The sequence below is a fragment of the Anoplopoma fimbria genome, chromosome 2, assembly GCF_027596085.1.
Source record: "Anoplopoma fimbria isolate UVic2021 breed Golden Eagle Sablefish chromosome 2, Afim_UVic_2022, whole genome shotgun sequence".
Lineage (NCBI taxonomy): Eukaryota > Metazoa > Chordata > Actinopteri > Perciformes > Anoplopomatidae > Anoplopoma > Anoplopoma fimbria.
In genome coordinates this window covers 1,453,475-1,471,906 of record NC_072450.1, presented here as the reverse complement: position 1 = coordinate 1,471,906, position 18,432 = coordinate 1,453,475, and the positions used below count along the sequence as shown (strand labels likewise).

Sequence of the window (18,432 nt, the reverse complement as noted above, 5' to 3'; positions counted from 1 at the left end):
ATGATACATAAATGAAAAATGGAAAAGCTCATGAAGAGAAGAAAAGAGAAACGATGCTAATTAATTTTTCAGTGTGTGTGTGTACGTGTGTGTGTGTGTGTGTACGTGTGTGTGTGTGTGTGTGTGTGTGTGTGTGTGTGTGTGTGTGTGTGTGTGTGTGTGTGTGTGTGTGTGTGTGTGTGTGTGTGTGTGTGTGTGTGTGTTGTAATGCTGACGTGCGTGAACTATTCATAGATATTGACTCAAACCCAGGCTGGTGTTTGTGTGTTGCGTGTTAGCTAATGCTAACAGGAATCACGTCTGATGGTGTTTGACCAAACAGACTTTTCCTCATCAGCTCCAAAATGTTAGCAACACACGAGCTAACATCTCATTAAAGAGATTATTATTCAAATATTCTGCTTCAGTTTGAATAATCTAGTACAGACATTGAATCCATCTTACAGCCATTTCACACCTACATATAAAATCAAATCAAAAGAAGAAGAAGAATCAAAAGTGTTATCTGTCAGCACTGTTGCCTCTGTTTGCGCTGTTAGCAGTGATCTAAAGCCGTGAACAAAACTTCATTAAATCCAAATTGTCAACAAAACTATACAAATTGTCACAAAAAGATCGATAGCAGAGGAGTGAAAAGTCTACGAGGTACCGCTTTGTATCTCGATTAAGTGATAACATGCCACGGAAATATAAAATATTGATGACAGCTGCTTTAACAAACCAACAAAATCCACTTCAGTTAAGAAAATATACAAAGGAGGAAATAAAAAGCTCAACATGTATTGCAGTTAAAAATACTTATAATAATATTGATTGTCAGCAGTGAGATTAAATGTTCTGTTAGCGCTTCAGTAAAAACACAACAGCCTGGTTTCTCTGAACGAATAGATAGAGCTGATGTGAAGGCCGGGGGAAAGGTAAAAAAGTGAAATATTAAGCTGTGAGGAAGAGAAGACGGAGATGAACGTACTGCTGAAGGACAAAGTTATGAAAGAGCGAACAGAGAAAATGAGAACGAGTTCCGTCTCATCCGTCCTCGTTTCAGATCAAATCAGCTTCAATCTCTCAAACAGCCACTCGACGAAGTTCAGGGATCTTGTGTGTAGCTGTCGTGTGTAGTTGTGTCGTTGTGTGTCCTACAGTGGGTTCATTGTGCGGTTATCTGTGTGTGTGTGTGTGTGTGTGTGTGTGTGTGTGTGTGTGTGTGTGTGTGTGTGTGTGTGTATTGATCTTCTTTGTGTGTTTTCGTTCAGATCGCGGTCGATCAGCGGAGCGTCCTCCGGTCTGTCCACCAGTCCTCTCAGCAGTCCACGGGTAAGTGTCTCGCTCCATCCAACGCACCCATTTGATTTTTTCCCCCACAATGCACCTCACTGGCTGGCATCTGCTGGTTTTGTTCTTCCGCTCGCTCATCGGCAGCCCGTGAGCACGTCTGTGGACTTCATCATGAGACCGTTACATAGAACAGTTGCTAGCTGGAAGAAATGTTATGTTGAGAATGTCAAAATGTTTATTTCTTAAAGGATAAATCTGCTGTTTTTCTATGTTTTTTCCATGAAAGACACATGATCAACATGCTCCATTAGATTAGCAGTAAAGAAAGCAGTTAAACCACATTATTAACTTTTTGATATTTGCAAGAAAAGAGAAGAGAAAGTAGAATCACCTCAAATATCCATGACAATAGTTACTGGCATTGAAAACCTAGAAGTGAAATTGGAAAAGGTCGCAGAGCCCAAATACCTTTTCTCACAGTGTTACCGAAGTCTAAAGTAATTAGGTTAGGATTTGATCAACACTAGTACTCTTATTAGCACTCTTATCGGTTCCTTTTGATTATTTTGTGAGAAAAAAAGACAATTAATTAAGAAAAGAATCAACATTGCTTTATTATTCTTGTATGTAAACAAATAGTGTTTCATGAGCAGCAATACAAGAAATTCCAGATCCTATAAAATAAAGTCTCAGCTAAACAATTAGCCAAATGATTTGTTTATATACAAGAATAATAAAGCAATGTTGATTATTTTCATAATTAATAGTCTTTTATTTCTCACACAATAACCAATAAGAGAACTAGTATCGATTAAACCCTAACGATACCCAGGACTTTCACCCGGGTGACCACTGGTCGTGTCCCGCCTGAAACAGTCAACGTCGACTTAACTTAAGTTACAAATCATTTTAACTCAAACTACGACTACTCGTCCTTAAAACGTAGTTCTGTTCACTTAACCTAACCCAGAGTGTCTCCATGGTAACCGAGCCGTTTGGAATGAGAAACAAGTCGGTGATCATGTTGACGAACTGGAAACAGAAGCTCCTTTTTGGAGGTAAATAAGGATAAGTTAAACTTTACGATTACTAAAGTTATAACTTTTACTTTGTTGTTAAACGGAGACTTCGCTCAGATGTCGGTTTATTTGTTAAACCTCTAAAAACGTATGTAATAAATCAATTAATCATTTTCCATGAAGGTGATAAAGTTCTGTTTGAGATGAAAAGTCGTCGTTTTGACAGTTTTATTTATTCTCCTGTTTAATAGTGTTATATATTTTTTATTGATGAGAGCAGACACAACAACTGACTGTTAATCTAATAGATTTTCAAAATAAAGTTTTAATTACCTTGTCACAGACAGGCAGGTCTAATGAAGCAGTCAGTCTGGACTCTGTTTGCATAATGAGAGTAGAGAACAGGTCAGGAGTTTACACAGTATCTCTCCCACTAGCATCATTAATCATTAAGTGTGACACCACCCACAAAAAACAACTTCTAATTATCTTTAGTTTTCTGTATTAAAGTCTTTTGACCTCGATGCGATCGTCTTAAAATCGGGCGACGCTTTAGATCCATCGGAGACTAAACTCCAGAAGAGATCCGGTGATTTAACGTCCACGAAGAACAGATTCTGCTGCAGAAGAACGGACCCATCACTCAGAGGGAAAGTCTGCAGCAGAAAGGTCGACGGTGCAAATCAACCTGCAGCCTCCATGTTCCTGAGAAGCAGCGGAGCGTTTTTTAAATCTCACCATCAGCAAAGACTCTAGAGGCTGTTTGTCCTCAAACAAAACCTTTACTTCTAATGACGTCCTTGTTTTATGATCAAAGGCATGTTGTATTTTCTGTTTATTATTGTGGAGAGTTTAAAAAGTAGAAAGGGAAAGTCATAGGGCCATCGCAACAACATTTCCCTAAACCTTCTATCTCAACACTTTACTATCGCACATCTTTCGTTTCTGTCGCCTGTTCGTGAGGATGTTCGTGAGATCTTTTGCACAATTGATGCACTCAAATTACAACTCAAGGCTTCCAGATACTCAAAAGTTAAAAAGAAGATTTTAACAACGCAGAGCTCAAAGTCCTGCAGACGGAAATATAACAAATTTACAAATGCCAGAAGAAGTTAAAAAATATAACTGCAGCTTTCAACGTGATTTCAACGCAGAGGAATGTTAGCATCCCATAAAGGCATCACACTCTTCTTTATATTTAACTTTACTCAACACAGTTGACGCAAACTGCTTAACAGCACCAAGATAACAAGAATTTAAATAAAGTTAAAAATAGCATGTTTACACACCGACAGAGACTTTAGAGAAAAAAATAAAGTTTGCAGGTTCAGTTAGAAACGAGTCAAGTTTCCTCTTGAGAAGCTCTTAATTTGATGTTAAGTTTTATTTTCTCTGTTTGATTTGTATTTTTCTTGATGTTGGTAACATCTTTAAAAACAATATTCTATTGATGGGAGCACCTTAAAGGGACAACTGTGATGTTTAGAAGTGTGTTTGTATGAGGTTCTTCTCCATAGTCAGTGTTTTACTACAGTAGATGGAGTTTGTAGAAACACCTAAAAGTATCAATATCAGTTTAAGCGTACGATATATTTAAAGTATTTTTACCTCTTTACTTTGCTGTCGGACAGAAGTTTCTGACATGAGCTGAAGCTGTTATCTATGATCTCTTCAAAGTGACCAGACTCCATTCACAAAAACAGTGGTTCTACCTCACTGAATACAGTGTTGCTGGTCGAATGCTGTTTGTACGGTTATTGTGTTTTAAAGGGTTCATTTGGATTAGCCACACAATAACACATACAAACTAACATGTGGATGCAGCAGTGGACCAGCAACTCCTGTGTTCTGTGAGGTAAAACTACTGAGTCTGGTGGCTTTTAAGAGATGTTTCTCCAAACTCCATCTACTGTAGTAAAACACTGACTATGCAGAAGAACCTCATATAACTACACGTCTAAACATCTCTACTCTCTCTTTAACTACTGGAGCAGATTGCTGTTTGTATGAGTGGTTGTTGCACGAGGCCCGTTGTGGTAAAGAAGGAGTTTGTGATTTAGGTGTTCTTACACACACACACACACACATCTTCCCTGTCCGTGGACATGAGAGTTCTGACTTCATGTCTAGCAGACCCCCCCCCACCCCCCACCCCCTCGCTGTGATTGGAGGAGACTGAGTTCTGCAGGTTGTTCTGCAGTGGTTCCTCACATTGTTCTGACATGTCTCTATCAGCGATCATTCATTCCACAGCATCGTGCATCAGCACTGTGCATGAAAACTCCGGCCGCTTTCCCAGACGGAGGGCGAAGCTAAAGCCGTTAGCTTGACGAGCTGGTTCACTGGCTGGTAATCAGGGATGCACCGACGTATCGGACGTTAGCTCTGAACACAGGCTGTTAGCTGACGTAAAGGAGGTGTAGCTGATTGATTCTCCGTCAGGCTGTCGATGTTATTGATCAGTTGGTTTTAGATTTGTCTGTCGGAGACACGAAAACATCTGTTTCTCAAACTCCAGGGAAATGTATTTAAATTATAGGGATTAACTTTAAAGTTAGACTATAAAACTTCTCTTTCAAATTAAAAGTTTAGTTATTAAGCAATGAAATAAACTTTTTCTCTCAATTCACTACAGTTTTGTGTAAAACACAATGGCTAATGTTAGCTTTAAACTTTAGATAAACAGAGACAGTTGACTGACTTTTATACTCCCATAAAAGATAATGAATATAAATACATAAATAAATAAATAATAATAATATATATATATATATATAGAGAGAGAGAGAGAGAGAAAGGGAATATATTTGACATTATAATCTTCATTATTAGTCATCAACATACACAGTACATGTGGCTTTTTTGCACTAGTTCATGAAAAAACTGCAAAAAAAAATTTAATAAAATTGGTAGAATTTGACAGTTGACCTAGTTTATTACTCTAAGAAAACGATATAGATAATTTTATAAATTAAAAGATTTTATTAAATATATATATTTGTATGTTGATGTAGTTAATAGATTTGACATTTTAATCGTTATCATTAGTCATCAAAATACACAGTACATGTGGCTTTTTTGCACTAGTTTAGGATTTTTTTTTTTTTTTAAATTTAAATTATTATAATACAATAAAAAATGATAATGATATATTGAAATAACTATAAAAATCCCTTTTTGGCCCATTAAAAAAAAGATATTTCTCTAACAGATAGAAAGACGACATTCCCTGCATTTCGGAATATATATATTTAAATAAAAATAAATTGCAATGTGTTGTTTCATTTCTATAATGTTGTTTAATAAAAACTGTGATTTAACAAGTTAAAAACATTCAGACAGGTGAGCATAAACTAAGAACCTATATTCCTGGAAAGAACCAGGAAGTGGTTTGATCTCGGTGCATCCCGTCTGTTAATGCGTCATGAATGCTCCACTGCTGCCTCCTGATTGGCTAATCACTATGCTAATCGCATGTTCTGTTTTTTTCTTTCTTTCTTGCACTCTCACCACTTCCTGCCTGCTCCACCTCTCAACCCATCCGCCACGCTGCTTTTTATTTTATTTCCTGCTCTGGTTTTTTTTTTTAAATGGGAATATGTGGTGTTCCTCTGCTGGCTCTCTCATTGGCTGAACCTCTCACGGTGTCACGGTGCATGGCCAATCGCAGCCCACCCGGCGGTTTTTCATCCCCCCAGTCCCCCGACCTGTGTCAGTCCCCCAACTGCAGCCCCACCCACTCCCCGAGGTCCGCCTCAACGGGGTGGGGCCCCGCACGCCCAACTCCTACCACCCAAAGATGGGCTCCCCCTCATGCACCCCCGCACGCAGACCCTCCCCGCCAAGCCCAAAGGTCTGGAGAAGCCCCTGCAGACGACCCGGTCCAACCCGCTCCCCAACACCGCCCAGAGCCCCACCACCCCCAAATCCGAGCCCTCCACCCCCTGCCAGCCGCTGGCGCCTGCCTCCCCAGCAGCCCCCGGGTGAGACGCCACCCCCCTCACCGTCCCCCCAAGCTCTCCATCCCCCTCTCCCCGGTGCCCCCTATGTCGCCCCGCCGCCGACCCCACCACCACCACCACCACCACCTCCACCCTGACCACAACGGCAAATCTGTCCCCATCACGCAGGTGACCCCCACCCCTCCCCCAGAGGCAGCCCTCTCCCCACCCCCAAAGGCACCCCGGTGCACACGCCCAAGGACAGCCCCGCTGGCACCCCCAGCCCGACGCCGCCGCCCAGCCCGTCCATCGGCGGCATGCCGTGGAGGACGCGCCTCAACTCCATCAAGAACAGCTTCCTGGGCTCGCCGCGCTTCCACCGCAGGAAAATGCAAGGTTGGATTTTCAGATTAAAAGACTTTAAGATGTTATCTCCTTCTTATCTGTGTGATTATGCATCAAATGAAGTTCTTAAGGCTCAGGGGAATCACATCTGTTTGCTCCTGAAGGCCAAGTTAAACACTAGATAACCGTCTCATCACAGGAACATTTATTCAGCTTGAGTTGAGGAAGTGATGCTTTGAAATCCCTCCAGACAAACTGAACAGAGCCAGATTATTCACAGTATCAATCTGAATTAGAAACAGGAGCATCACATGTGAAGACTCTGTGACCTTTGACCATCTTGTTCCCACAGTTCCCACCCAGGAGGACATGTCCAGCCTCACTCCAGACTCTTCTCCAGAGTGAGTAACGCAGCAGCTCACCACAGTCTGGCTTTAATAATGTTGTTTTAAGTAAAAGATGTCGTTGCTGATGTGATGTGATGATCCTTCCTCCTCTCTGCAGACTGGCTAAGAAGTCGTGGTTCGGTAACTTCATCAACCTGGAGAAAGAGGAGCAGATCTTCATCGTGATCAGAGACAAACCTCTCAGCTCCATAAAGGCCGACATCGTCCACGCCTTCCTCTCCGTAAGTCTAAACATCCAAACATCATCTGTTCTCTTCTTCTTCTGTCTGATGAATCCACAGCGTACACTTCCTGTTTCTCTGACTGTCAACACACTTTACTGGCTTCACCGATTTAACCCCGATATATAATATATCTAATATAGGTCTGTTACAATCTGTCAGAAATGGATATTTAAAACAGAGTTAAATTAATGAATAATTCCAGTTCAGAGAGTAGAGACCTGACTGCTATTAATATATATTATAAGATTACTGCTGCCATAAAACATTTTTATGTAGATTATTTTATAAAGGAAGACCAGCTGTTTTTGTTTTGTTTTGTTTTTTTTCCACATGTTGCAGGTTTGTGGACCAATAAAGAAAAAATGGCTATATCCTATTAACATTTAATTTAAATGTACAGCTTTTAACATTGTGTTTGAGGTTCTTTCTCGTGAAGATGGTAACTTTACGTCTCTGTTCGGTGTTTTCTTGACGGCCGTCTGTTCACGTCTCGTCGTTGACGTTGACTCTGACGCTGCAAAACACAGAGACGTTTGAACGCAACATTCTGCTGCTGTCTCTCTCTCTCACATCTGAGCTGTCTCATCTCATGCAGAAGATGTTTGTCTGTTGTTGCTGCTGACTCAGCGTTTCCCTCCACCCTCTCCTCCACCCTCTCCTCCACCCTCAGATCCCCAGTCTGAGCCACAGCGTCATCTCTCAGACCAGCTTCAGGGCGGAGTACAAGTCCACCGCCGGTCCCACGGTGTTCCAGAAGCCGGTTAAGTTCCAGGTGGACATCACCTACACGGAGAGCACCAGCGCCACCAAGGACAACGGCATCTACTCCGTCACCTTCACCCTGCTGTCAGGTAATACAACACACTCTACTCCGTCACCTTCACCATGCTGTCAGGTAGATACAACACACTCTACTCCGTCACCTTCACCCTGCTGTCAGGTAGATACAACACACTCTACTCCGTCACCTTCACCCTGCTGTCAGGTAAACACCACACACTCTACTCCGTCACCTTCACCCTGCTGTCAGGTAAACACCACACACTCTACTCCGTCACCTTCACCCTGCTGTCAGGTAAACACCACACACTCTACTCCTTCACCATGCTGTCAGGTAAACACCACACACTCCGTCACCTTCACCCTGCTGTCAGGTAAACACCACACATCTACTCCTCACTTCACCATGCTGTCAGGTAAACACCACACACCTTCACCTTCACCTTCACCCTGCTGTCAGGTAAACACCACACACTCTACTCCGTCACCTTCACCATGCTGTCAGGTAAACACCACACACTCTACTCCGTCACCTTCACCCTGCTGTCAGGTAAACACCACACACTCTACTCCGTCACCTTCACCCTGCTGTCAGGTAAACACCACACACTCTACTCCGTCACCTTCACCCTGCTGTCAGGTAGATACAACACACTCTACTCCGTCACCTTCACCCTGCTGTCAGGTAAACACCACACACTCTACTCCTTCACCATGCTGTCAGGTAAACACCACACACTCTACTCCCTTCACCCTGCTGTCAGGTAAACACCTTCACCTTCACCATGCTGTCAGGTAAACACCACACACTCTACTCCGTCACCTTCACCCTGCTGTCAGGTAAACACAACACACTCTACTCCGTCACCTTCACCCTGCTGTCAGGTAGACACAACACACTCTACTCCGTCACCTTCACCCTGCTGTCAGGTAAACGCCACACACTCTACTCCGTCACCTTCACCCTGCTGTCAGGTAAATACAACACACTCTACTCCGTCACCTTCACCATGCTGTCAGGTAAACACCACACACTCTACTCCTTCACCCTGCTGTCAGGTAAACACCACACACTCTACTCCGCACCTTCACCATGCTGTCAGTAAACACCAACACACTTCTACTCCGTCACCTTCACCATGCTGTCAGGTAAACACCACACACTACTCCGTCACCTTGGGAGGTAAACACCTCTACTGCTGTCAGGTAAACATAACACACACTCTACTCCGTCACCTTCACCCTGCTGTCAGGTAAACACCACACACTCTACTCCGTCACCTTCACCCTGCTGTCAGGTAAACACCACACACTCTACTCCGTCACCTTCACCCTGCTGTCAGGTAAACGCCACACACTCTACTCCGTCACCTTCACCATGCTGTCAGGTAAACACCACACACTCTACTCCGTCACCTTCACCCATGCTGTCAGTAAACAGCACACACTCTGAATCAGAGGAATCATAAGAACATTGACCGTTAATTCAGACTTCTGATGGATCTTGTTGTTTTTCTTCATCAGGTCCGAGCCGACGCTTCAAGCGTGTGGTGGAGACCATCCAGGCCCAGCTGCTCAGCTCCGACCAGCCCGGCATCCAGCCGCAGATATCTGGTGAGTGGAGTCCCCGGCTGTCTAGCCACACCTCCCCCTGAACCCCCCTGCCTATACCCCTAACCTTCCTCCTCCTCCCCCCCTCCCTCCTCCTCCTCCCATCCTCCTCCTCCTCCTCCTCCTCTACAGCATCCTGGCACTCCTCCCAGCTGCTCAGCTCCGACCAGCCCGGCATCCAGCCGCAGATATCTGGTGAGTGGACAGCCCCTAACCTTCCTCCTCCTCCTCCTCCTCCTCCTCCTCCTCCTCCTCCTCCTCCTCCTCACAGCATCCTGGCACTCCTCACAGCCCTCCTCGGCTCGGACACGCTCAGCTCGGCTCACTGCTTTTAGAATACGGCATCTCCACGTGCATGCCGCTGCCACATGCCATGGCGTGCACACACACACACACACACACACACACACACACACACACACACACACACACACACACACACACACACACACACACACACAGAGGACATTTACAGCAGTGATTATAGAAACTCAGGTGTAACATCATCCAGCGTCTGACTCAGCACAAAACATTTACACACGTGCATTCGTACTTCTTTAAACACTGGAACCCTCCTTGCATTGGATATTATGGGCTGCCTATCGATAGATGGACGGTTATGAAAAATATGGAAGAAGAGACAGAGTGACTGTGTGACTCCAGCTGTCCTTCTTAGTTTCTGTTCGTAGTGTTGCTGTCGTTGTATCTGTGGTTATTCACTTGATAATGGTGCCCTCTGGTGGTGACGCAGAGTAACTGCAACACTCAAACACTCATACACACACACACACAGCTGCCTTCAGAGTGCTGAGGTGTTACTGGGAGAGAACCAGTAACCTGCTCAGCTCCCACTACAGTATACGAGAGCCTGCAGTATTTAAACTGATAGTTTGGATCTTTAAATAAAGATTAGCAGGGATTATAATTCATAGACAGATGGAGGCTCCAAAAACAACAAATACTTAACAGCACTTATTAAGAATAATAAGTATCTCCAGATTTATTGTAGTTAATGTCGTTATAACACAGTTCGGTCCAACTGTCCTGCCATAACTTCTGCCTTTAAAGACCAGTTTTTGTTAATTAAATTGAGTTCCCAGCTAGTGATGGATTTTTTCTGGATGTATTATATTCAGAGATGTTTCTAATAATCTGCATAAGTATAAATGTAGTTTTATAACCATATAAAACAAACAATAACAACGCTGCCTTATTTACACCTATATTACGTTATTTTGAAAGTTGATGGAGCAGCTATAATGTTAGCATAGCATAGCATCGATAGATCCGAACTCCATTCAGAAAACAAACATTTTAAGTTATTTACTTCGTCTTGCAGAGAGAATTAACAAAACATGAATTCAGACTTTTTACGCCACATTGCATCCTTTAAACATTGAGCTCATCTCCAAAGATCTACCAGTTGAACCAGCAGCACCAGTCCGCTCCAGTCACTGCCCCAGATGGGAACTGTTATCAGGCAGCGTACGCTCCACCTTCAGTCACCTCCACCTTCAGTCACCTCCACCCTGTAGATGTGCCGATAACCCACATCTCCCTCTCTCTGTCTGTGTCCTCCTCCTCCTCCTCCTCCTCCTCCTCCTCCTCCTCCTCCTCCTCCTGGCCTGCCTCTCCACGCCTCCCTGCTTCCTCTCATCCACAGCTTCACTCTGTCAACGACTCGCATGCTGAATGAAAAGCCAAACCCAGAACCCAGCACACCTTACTGGGGTCAAACCAGTGGAGCTGCTGATGGTTCTGGGTGGAGCTCTCATTCACACACCGATGATGATGATGATGATGATGATGATGATGATGATGATGGTTGTGTGTTTGCTGCTTTACTGACAAACTAAAGATTGAAGCATGAGACCGAGACAAACAAACAAACAGAGAATGTGTTTGTGTTTGTTCACAACCGGAGATCCTGCATGTAGCTGGATGAAACACTAACAGCTCCTAAGACCTGTGACCCTGATGGCCTTGTGTGTGTGTGTGTGTGTGTGTGTGTGTGTGTGTGTGTGTGTGTGTGTGTGTGTGTGTGTGTGTGTGTGTGAGGTTATACTTGTGTGGATGGATTTTAAAGTGATTCTGCTCCACTGAATGTTCAGCCTGTTTCTCAGAGTCTCAAAAACAGTCACCAAGTGGCTGAAGTAGTCCTGATTGATGTGGATCGATACCGATAGATTAAACTGGACCGAATGCTGCGATCTGGATCCTCAGAACTAAAACCTCCAGAACCGGCCCATAGTTGCTCAAGTTTCATTATATTATTCTAGAAACTAACCTTTTCTCAAACTATCCTGGGCTGAATACAAAGCATCTGTCCATCATTTTTTCTTTTTAAATTGAAATGCTTTAATAAGTTTGTCTGTCTTACTACATATAGCATTTGTTTCACAGCCATAACAGCATAAATCATGCATTCTATTATCTCAGGCTTTAAATCTCGAGCCCTGGCTTCTTAATTGTTTTCACTATTTTACACCAGATTGAACCATTTTTCTCATGTTTGTTCTATCGAGCTAATACATGCTATTCTCCTGGTGTCCACTAGGGGCATTCCTGCTGTATTATGTAGCACTGCAGCAAAATCAATGTTGCTACTAATCAATGGCATTATTTTTGTAAGACTTTTGGCAGTTTTGTTATGCAGACATTTCTGTCCTAAAAGGACATCAGAGCAACTTTTATTTAAAGTGAGGCACATGAGTCAAAATTGCTTTAAAACATAACTTATTGTGCAGGATTCTTTCAAAATAAAGGTAGTTCAGTGGCATTTGGTTGTCCATCAATAAAGAAGAACTAGGGCACACAAACCTGACTGAAATGTAGACAATGTAAAAACCAGCTCTGATTCATCACAAACAGGAACAGGAACTTGTGATTCTGAGCTGAACATTCAGTGTCTGCAGAGACCCTTTAAACCACAGAAGACGTGTCATGTTTTAGCCTTTGTGCTGCTGATGTCTGATGTCAGCTGACTGATGATGATGATGATGATGATGATGATGATGATGAAGAGCGAGGCCTCAGTGCGTCGGTTGGTGTTTCTGACACTGTCCTCTGCTCTCAGATGGCTCTCAGCGCTCGTTGCCCAGTAAATCCTCCAAGCGTGGTAAGACCGGGAGAAAAAACACCTCTAACTCTGGCTTTTAACAAACACTGGCAACGTCCTGGAGGCACCGACACACCCTGATGCACTAACATGAGTGTGTGTGTGAGCTGCAACAATATATGTTCACCTTAACAAGTCATTTGAATATGGAAACAAATCTACCGTTCTCTTTAAATCTACCGTTTTCTGCAATTTTACAGAAAACTGACACTTGAAACAGAAAACTCTGACGGCGTATCAGAGCCATTGTATTCTCTGATATTTCTGAGGTTATAAAGTCACAAATTTACAAGAAAAAACCCTCAGAAAATAGTATTGTTTTTGTTTAAAGGATCCACATCACTTCACTTTGAAATTTGGACGAAAAAACACAAGAAAACTACTTTAGGTGCAACAAAATTCAGAAGGAGGCTAAATTTGTGATTTTAAAAGTTTCTTAGAAAGTTTTTTTTCAGTAACGGTTTTATTTATGTGCGTTTCATATACAAGGAATTTTCTTGCTGATTGGTGCGTGACAATAAACAGTGAAATAATCAAAGACATAATTTAAAAATAGAAAATGTGATCAAATAAAATACAATAAAATATGACAACCAAACTCAGATATCAGAGTTTTTTTCTCACCAATTTCTCAGATTTCTTTCTCGTAAATTTATGACGTTAATTTATTTTTATCTTGGAATATTACCCCTCTCCTCCGGCTCGGTAATTCCAAGCCTTATTCCGACTACAGCCGTGGTCGGAGGCATTCTCCTGTCCACCAGACAGGAGAATAAACAAATTTGAATTTACTTGTACTTTGCTAATTGTCCCTATTTTGACACCAATATACACATTTTTATCATCTCCTGATTCATAACAAATATAAAAACACAAATAAAAATCCTTAACCGCCCAAAAAACATCACCTCTCGGTTTAGTTTGTGACATTTTTGACCTTTAGCTTCTTATTTCAGGTTTTTAATACGATTTATTCTTCAAAAGCTCAGTTTGAATGACTCACTAAGATGTGTATATTCCACAGTGTGGATGTGTGTGCAGCTCTTAACCGACCCTCTGCATGTTAACGCTCGACACTCGGTTGTTCCCACCCTCCTCCTTTCCATATTTTAAATCACCGAAAGCAAATATCAGACAGCAGAAAGTCACCGTGTCTCTGTGTTGTTGAAGAGGAACGTTGGTAAGTTTGATTCGTAACACCAGAACAAACGGGGACGAGATGTTTGATCACCGAACGGACTCCCTCTGTTTGACTAACCTCAGCTATGATAAGTGAAATGTGTGTGCTGTGCTGTACTGTCGCATGTTTAATCCACTCATGACTGTTTTAAAGCACTGAACAGAGAACCTTGTTTGAGCAGATGGATGTTGGATGTTGTCGTGATGGATGTTGATATGATGGAGAGTTAACAGGAGCTTTGGAAGACGTTCACACAGAAAACAGGCCTGTAACAAATCTGGAGGAGAGAGAACAAAGTCATCAGCAAAAGGATGTACTTTACAGGAACAAAAAAATGTGCCAAAAAGTTTAGAGACTTTACAGACTTGCTTTGCCAGCGGCAGCAGACATTAGCGTTAGCGATAACTAGCAGCGCTGCGAGTCTAGAGATAAATGTTCTGGTTTTATTAGTGTGAACTTTATTGCTTGAGTGAGTTTGTAGTTTGAGTTTATTCAACACAAACAGCTGATGTTCTTCTAGACAGACGTTAGCTTCTGTCGATAGCTACCTTGCAACAAATGCAGCGATAACGTGCAACTGAAGCTGTGTTCAGACCAAACGCAAAGCAAATTTTGGCGTTGCGTTACTCAGGGAAGTTTGAAAATCTGGATAATTTGTGTTTATTCACGTTACACATTGTATTTTTCATTTTTTTTCTTGTGTAGCGACGACTAGATTCTGCATTTCGTTGTGCAACCCTGTTGAACAACGACATAAAATAGTCTGTTTGATAGATTGTCTGCACACAGTAAAAAGCTTCGTACAAAACTAATTATCAAATCTAGTTCACAGGATGAAGGTAGATTCTCGGTGCTTATTCTTTAAAAAAAAAAAGAGGAATTGCTAGTTTCATAACAAACCAGTCTTAAATCAGATTTTCTCTCTGCTGGTTTTAAAGCTTCTTCCTCTTCATCACTGTTTCTCTCAACCTGAACCGTCTTCTAGAGCTCCCGTTAGCTCTCACGCTAGCAGAGGAAACTGAGACTCTGAAGCCAACGCTGACCTCACACCAAAACAAATATATATATTAATATCTTGTAAAAAATTGAAGAGTGACATTAGCTCACCATTTCTCCCCCCCTCCCCCGGCTGAAGAGTCTCCTTCCCTCCGGCTCCACTCCTCCTCTCATCCTCCATCACCTCCTCCTCTTCCTCTCCTCCCGTTAACCCCATTGCTCATCTGTTGTTTGTTCTCTCTCTCTTTCTGTCTCTTCTTCTCTTCCCGTCTGTATAGGCAGCCCGTTGAGTAACTTCTTTGACGTAATTAAACAGCTTTTTTCAGACGAGAAGAACCTCCAAGCGTCGCAATCCCCGGCTCCCCGCCACGCCTAGCTCCTCCCCCGCCAAGCATGGCCAGCCCCCCGCCCAATGACTCTAAATGCCCCGGCGGCAAAGACAAAACAAAGATGGCCGCCGGAAACCGGACGCAGGAACAACCTTAAGGATCGTAGCGGTGCATGACTAGAGAGAGAGACGCAGTTATCAGAGAGCTGCTAACTTAGAAAAACAAATCTACTTTTTGCCTCTAGATTTTCTACTGTATAACGGGAATGGCTCTTTCAGTTTGGATCAGTATTTTACAATAAGTAGCCGATGTAGCTTTGTTGTCCCTCCCCTTTCTGTCTCCCCCTTTTGTCTCCCTCGGGGGTCTTTGGGTGGGTGTGTGTCCTCATGTGTGATGGCTTTGACTTGTCTCTGCCACCAGGATTCATCCATAATAACTATTAACCTCGGCGAGCGGCTGTTCGAGAACCGGCCCGACGGCGGCCCGCTCACACCCCCGCCGCCACCACCACCGCCGCCGCTGAAGAAAAGACTTCCCCACCCTCCCCCATTCTTCACTCTCCCCCCCCCCAACCCTCCCTCCTCTCTCTCCGATCAGCACTTCGCCCCACCGGACCGAACTCAGAGACATCTCGGAGGAGTTGTAAAAAGAAACAAAAAAAAAGCCTTAAGACAGTGATGTTTGTCGACACACATCCTCCTCTCCTCCTTTCTCTCTCTTCTAAATCTCCTACATGTACATAGAAATGATAAAAACAATAAAAACACACATACTGTACTCGTCAACACAAACACAGCTTCTTCTTGTCGGGATGTAATGACTCGCTGACAAACAGGAAGCAGGGACGGACGGACGGACGGACGCTGGCTGGATTGTATTTCTTTTTTAACGTCTTTCTTTGTGAGTGGTCGGTTTCTGAGACGATTCTGGGTTCAGAAGTGTGATCGGTGGGGGGGGGGGTGATATAACATAAATGAATGATCTATTCTGTTGTACAGATTAAATAATGTTCCGTATGTACAAACAGTTGTAGTTAGTGACATTATGTTTTTCTAGAGTTGTGTTGCCATTTATTTGTGTTTTGTATTTCTGTGCTCCGGGTCACACCAGCGTCTAAGAATGTTCACGGTGAAATCGGTTCAGTCCAACGTCATGTTTGGTGAACCTGGACTCACAAACGAGCCGTCTTTAGAGAGCTTGAGAGTCCAAAACGGAGGCTAGCTACCGTAGCTTGTTAGCTGAGCGCCATTAACTGCACAACAGAGGAAATGTTCATTCACGAACATTGACATTCAAATTCTTGCAGCTTCTTTTTTCTCCGAGTCTGTTTATTGTGTTTAAATCTGGTATTTCTGCAGAGTTGCAGATAAAGATCAGGCAATACTTATATTAGTAGTAGTTTGAAGTTTTTTAATTTATTTTATTTGCACAATTTAAAAAAATACACAAACATAACGGAAATAAATAAAACCACAGTGCAGGAAGCGGAGGAAAACCACTGGGCTTATTCTACATACATTTCACAATATTAAGGAGAACACAAAATTTAAATACATAAGATAGTACTTCAACAAAACACAATAATTCTACTATCTGTAGCATTAGATACAAGTGGCGGCTGCGTAGACTTGTTTCTAGAGTTGAGTCAAAGTTTATTGAAAAAATGTAATGTAAATGTAATCTCTTCCAAAACTCACAACATGTTTTTATCTAATGAAATATTCTGCTTCAATCCACATTCGTTGGCGTTTAGCTTTCCAAAAACATCATTTTCACTGCAGAGTTCTGTACACTAAAGAAAATTTAATTAACAACAAAAATAAAGAATTGTTTGATCGGATGAATAACTTTTACAGCAAGGATTTTGTTCAAGGCTTTAATTTTTATATTTTTAGTGTGATGACATAAAATATGACCACAGACATTCAAACTTTCGTTCAAAAAACCTCAATAGAAGCTGTGAATGTAAAAAAAAAATGACACTATTATGACAGTATTTTAAATAGACGATGTGACATTATTGTCATGTTTTCTGACCGACCGCTTCAATAACTCTTCTGGAACATTAGCCTGTTAGCGTGCTAGCCTGTTAGCTCAGCAGCTTCTACAACAACACATTACACACTTATCCGTTCCACTTCCTGGTGTGACCCGGCCTCGTTCAATGAAATGTTTCCTTTTGCACTTTTGACAAGTGAGTCAGATTCTGGGTTCAGTTACACAAAAATGTCAGCGCATTTTTTTATTTATTTATTATAATTTCTACAATATTGAACTGCTGTGTATATATTTTTGTACTTTATTGTATTTTTGTCATTTTTCTTTTGGGTTATTAATTTATTCTCAGTTATTTATACGGACGATGTAGAGAATGTTTCAAATTATTTAAGGATATTTTTGTCACGTTTAAGTTATTTGAACGCCTGAGAGATCTGGGGAACGTTTGTTGAGCGTTCGTTTCCTTTTTTTCCCCGAGAGAGAAACCTGTAATATACGTTTGGGGAAAATGATTTATCGTAATTTAAGAATGTAGACGTAGCCTATGACGTAGGAGCAACCCCCCCCCCATCCTGTGTGTATGAAGATTTACCAAACGCTCATTCTGTAAATAAGCCGAGTTTACTGACAAGCTTATTTTAAAAAACGAGGGGGTTCCTTCTCTTAGCTTTGACCTTTGACCTCGTACGGTTGTTTGCATGTTCAGCATTCGTCTTTTCTTTGCATGTCGTCGTTGGAATTGTTCTCCTGTTCCCCGTTTTCTCTCCACACTTATTTATGTTCTTTATGTGCATTTGTTTCAATTTGCCTTTTTTTTTTTTTTTTTATATATATATATATCTATATTTTTTTGTTTCTTTACGCCGCCCTCTTCCTCCTTTTTGATTAACCGTGCAACGCATCCTCCTCACTCATTCTCTCAAAGAGGGAGCTCTCTGACGACCGTCGTCGGAGAGAAAAACTTAAAAGCAATACCTTTCATTGTTCGCTTTCCCCCTCGTTTTTCTACCGGGGGGAATCCGGAGCACACAGCGGACTCGGGAGCACGGAGCGCTACCACTGAGCAGGAAAAAACCACCGGCAATGTTTCCCCCCCTTGTGATGTTACTGTGAACAACTTCAGTGCTAAAGGAAATAAATCTGTTTGACTTTGGAGCCGTGTGTTGAGACGTTTATTCACAAAGATATGTACATATTTTACATCAGCGA

The 18,432-nt window shown here is 42.4% G+C and overlaps 1 pseudogene; it reads left to right on the top strand.

Moving 5' to 3' along the window:
• Nucleotides 1-15,382, top strand: part of LOC129106573 (serine/threonine-protein kinase BRSK2-like) — a 109,597-nt pseudogene extending 94,215 nt beyond the window's left edge.
• Nucleotides 15,383-18,432: the final 3,050 nt, after the last annotated feature.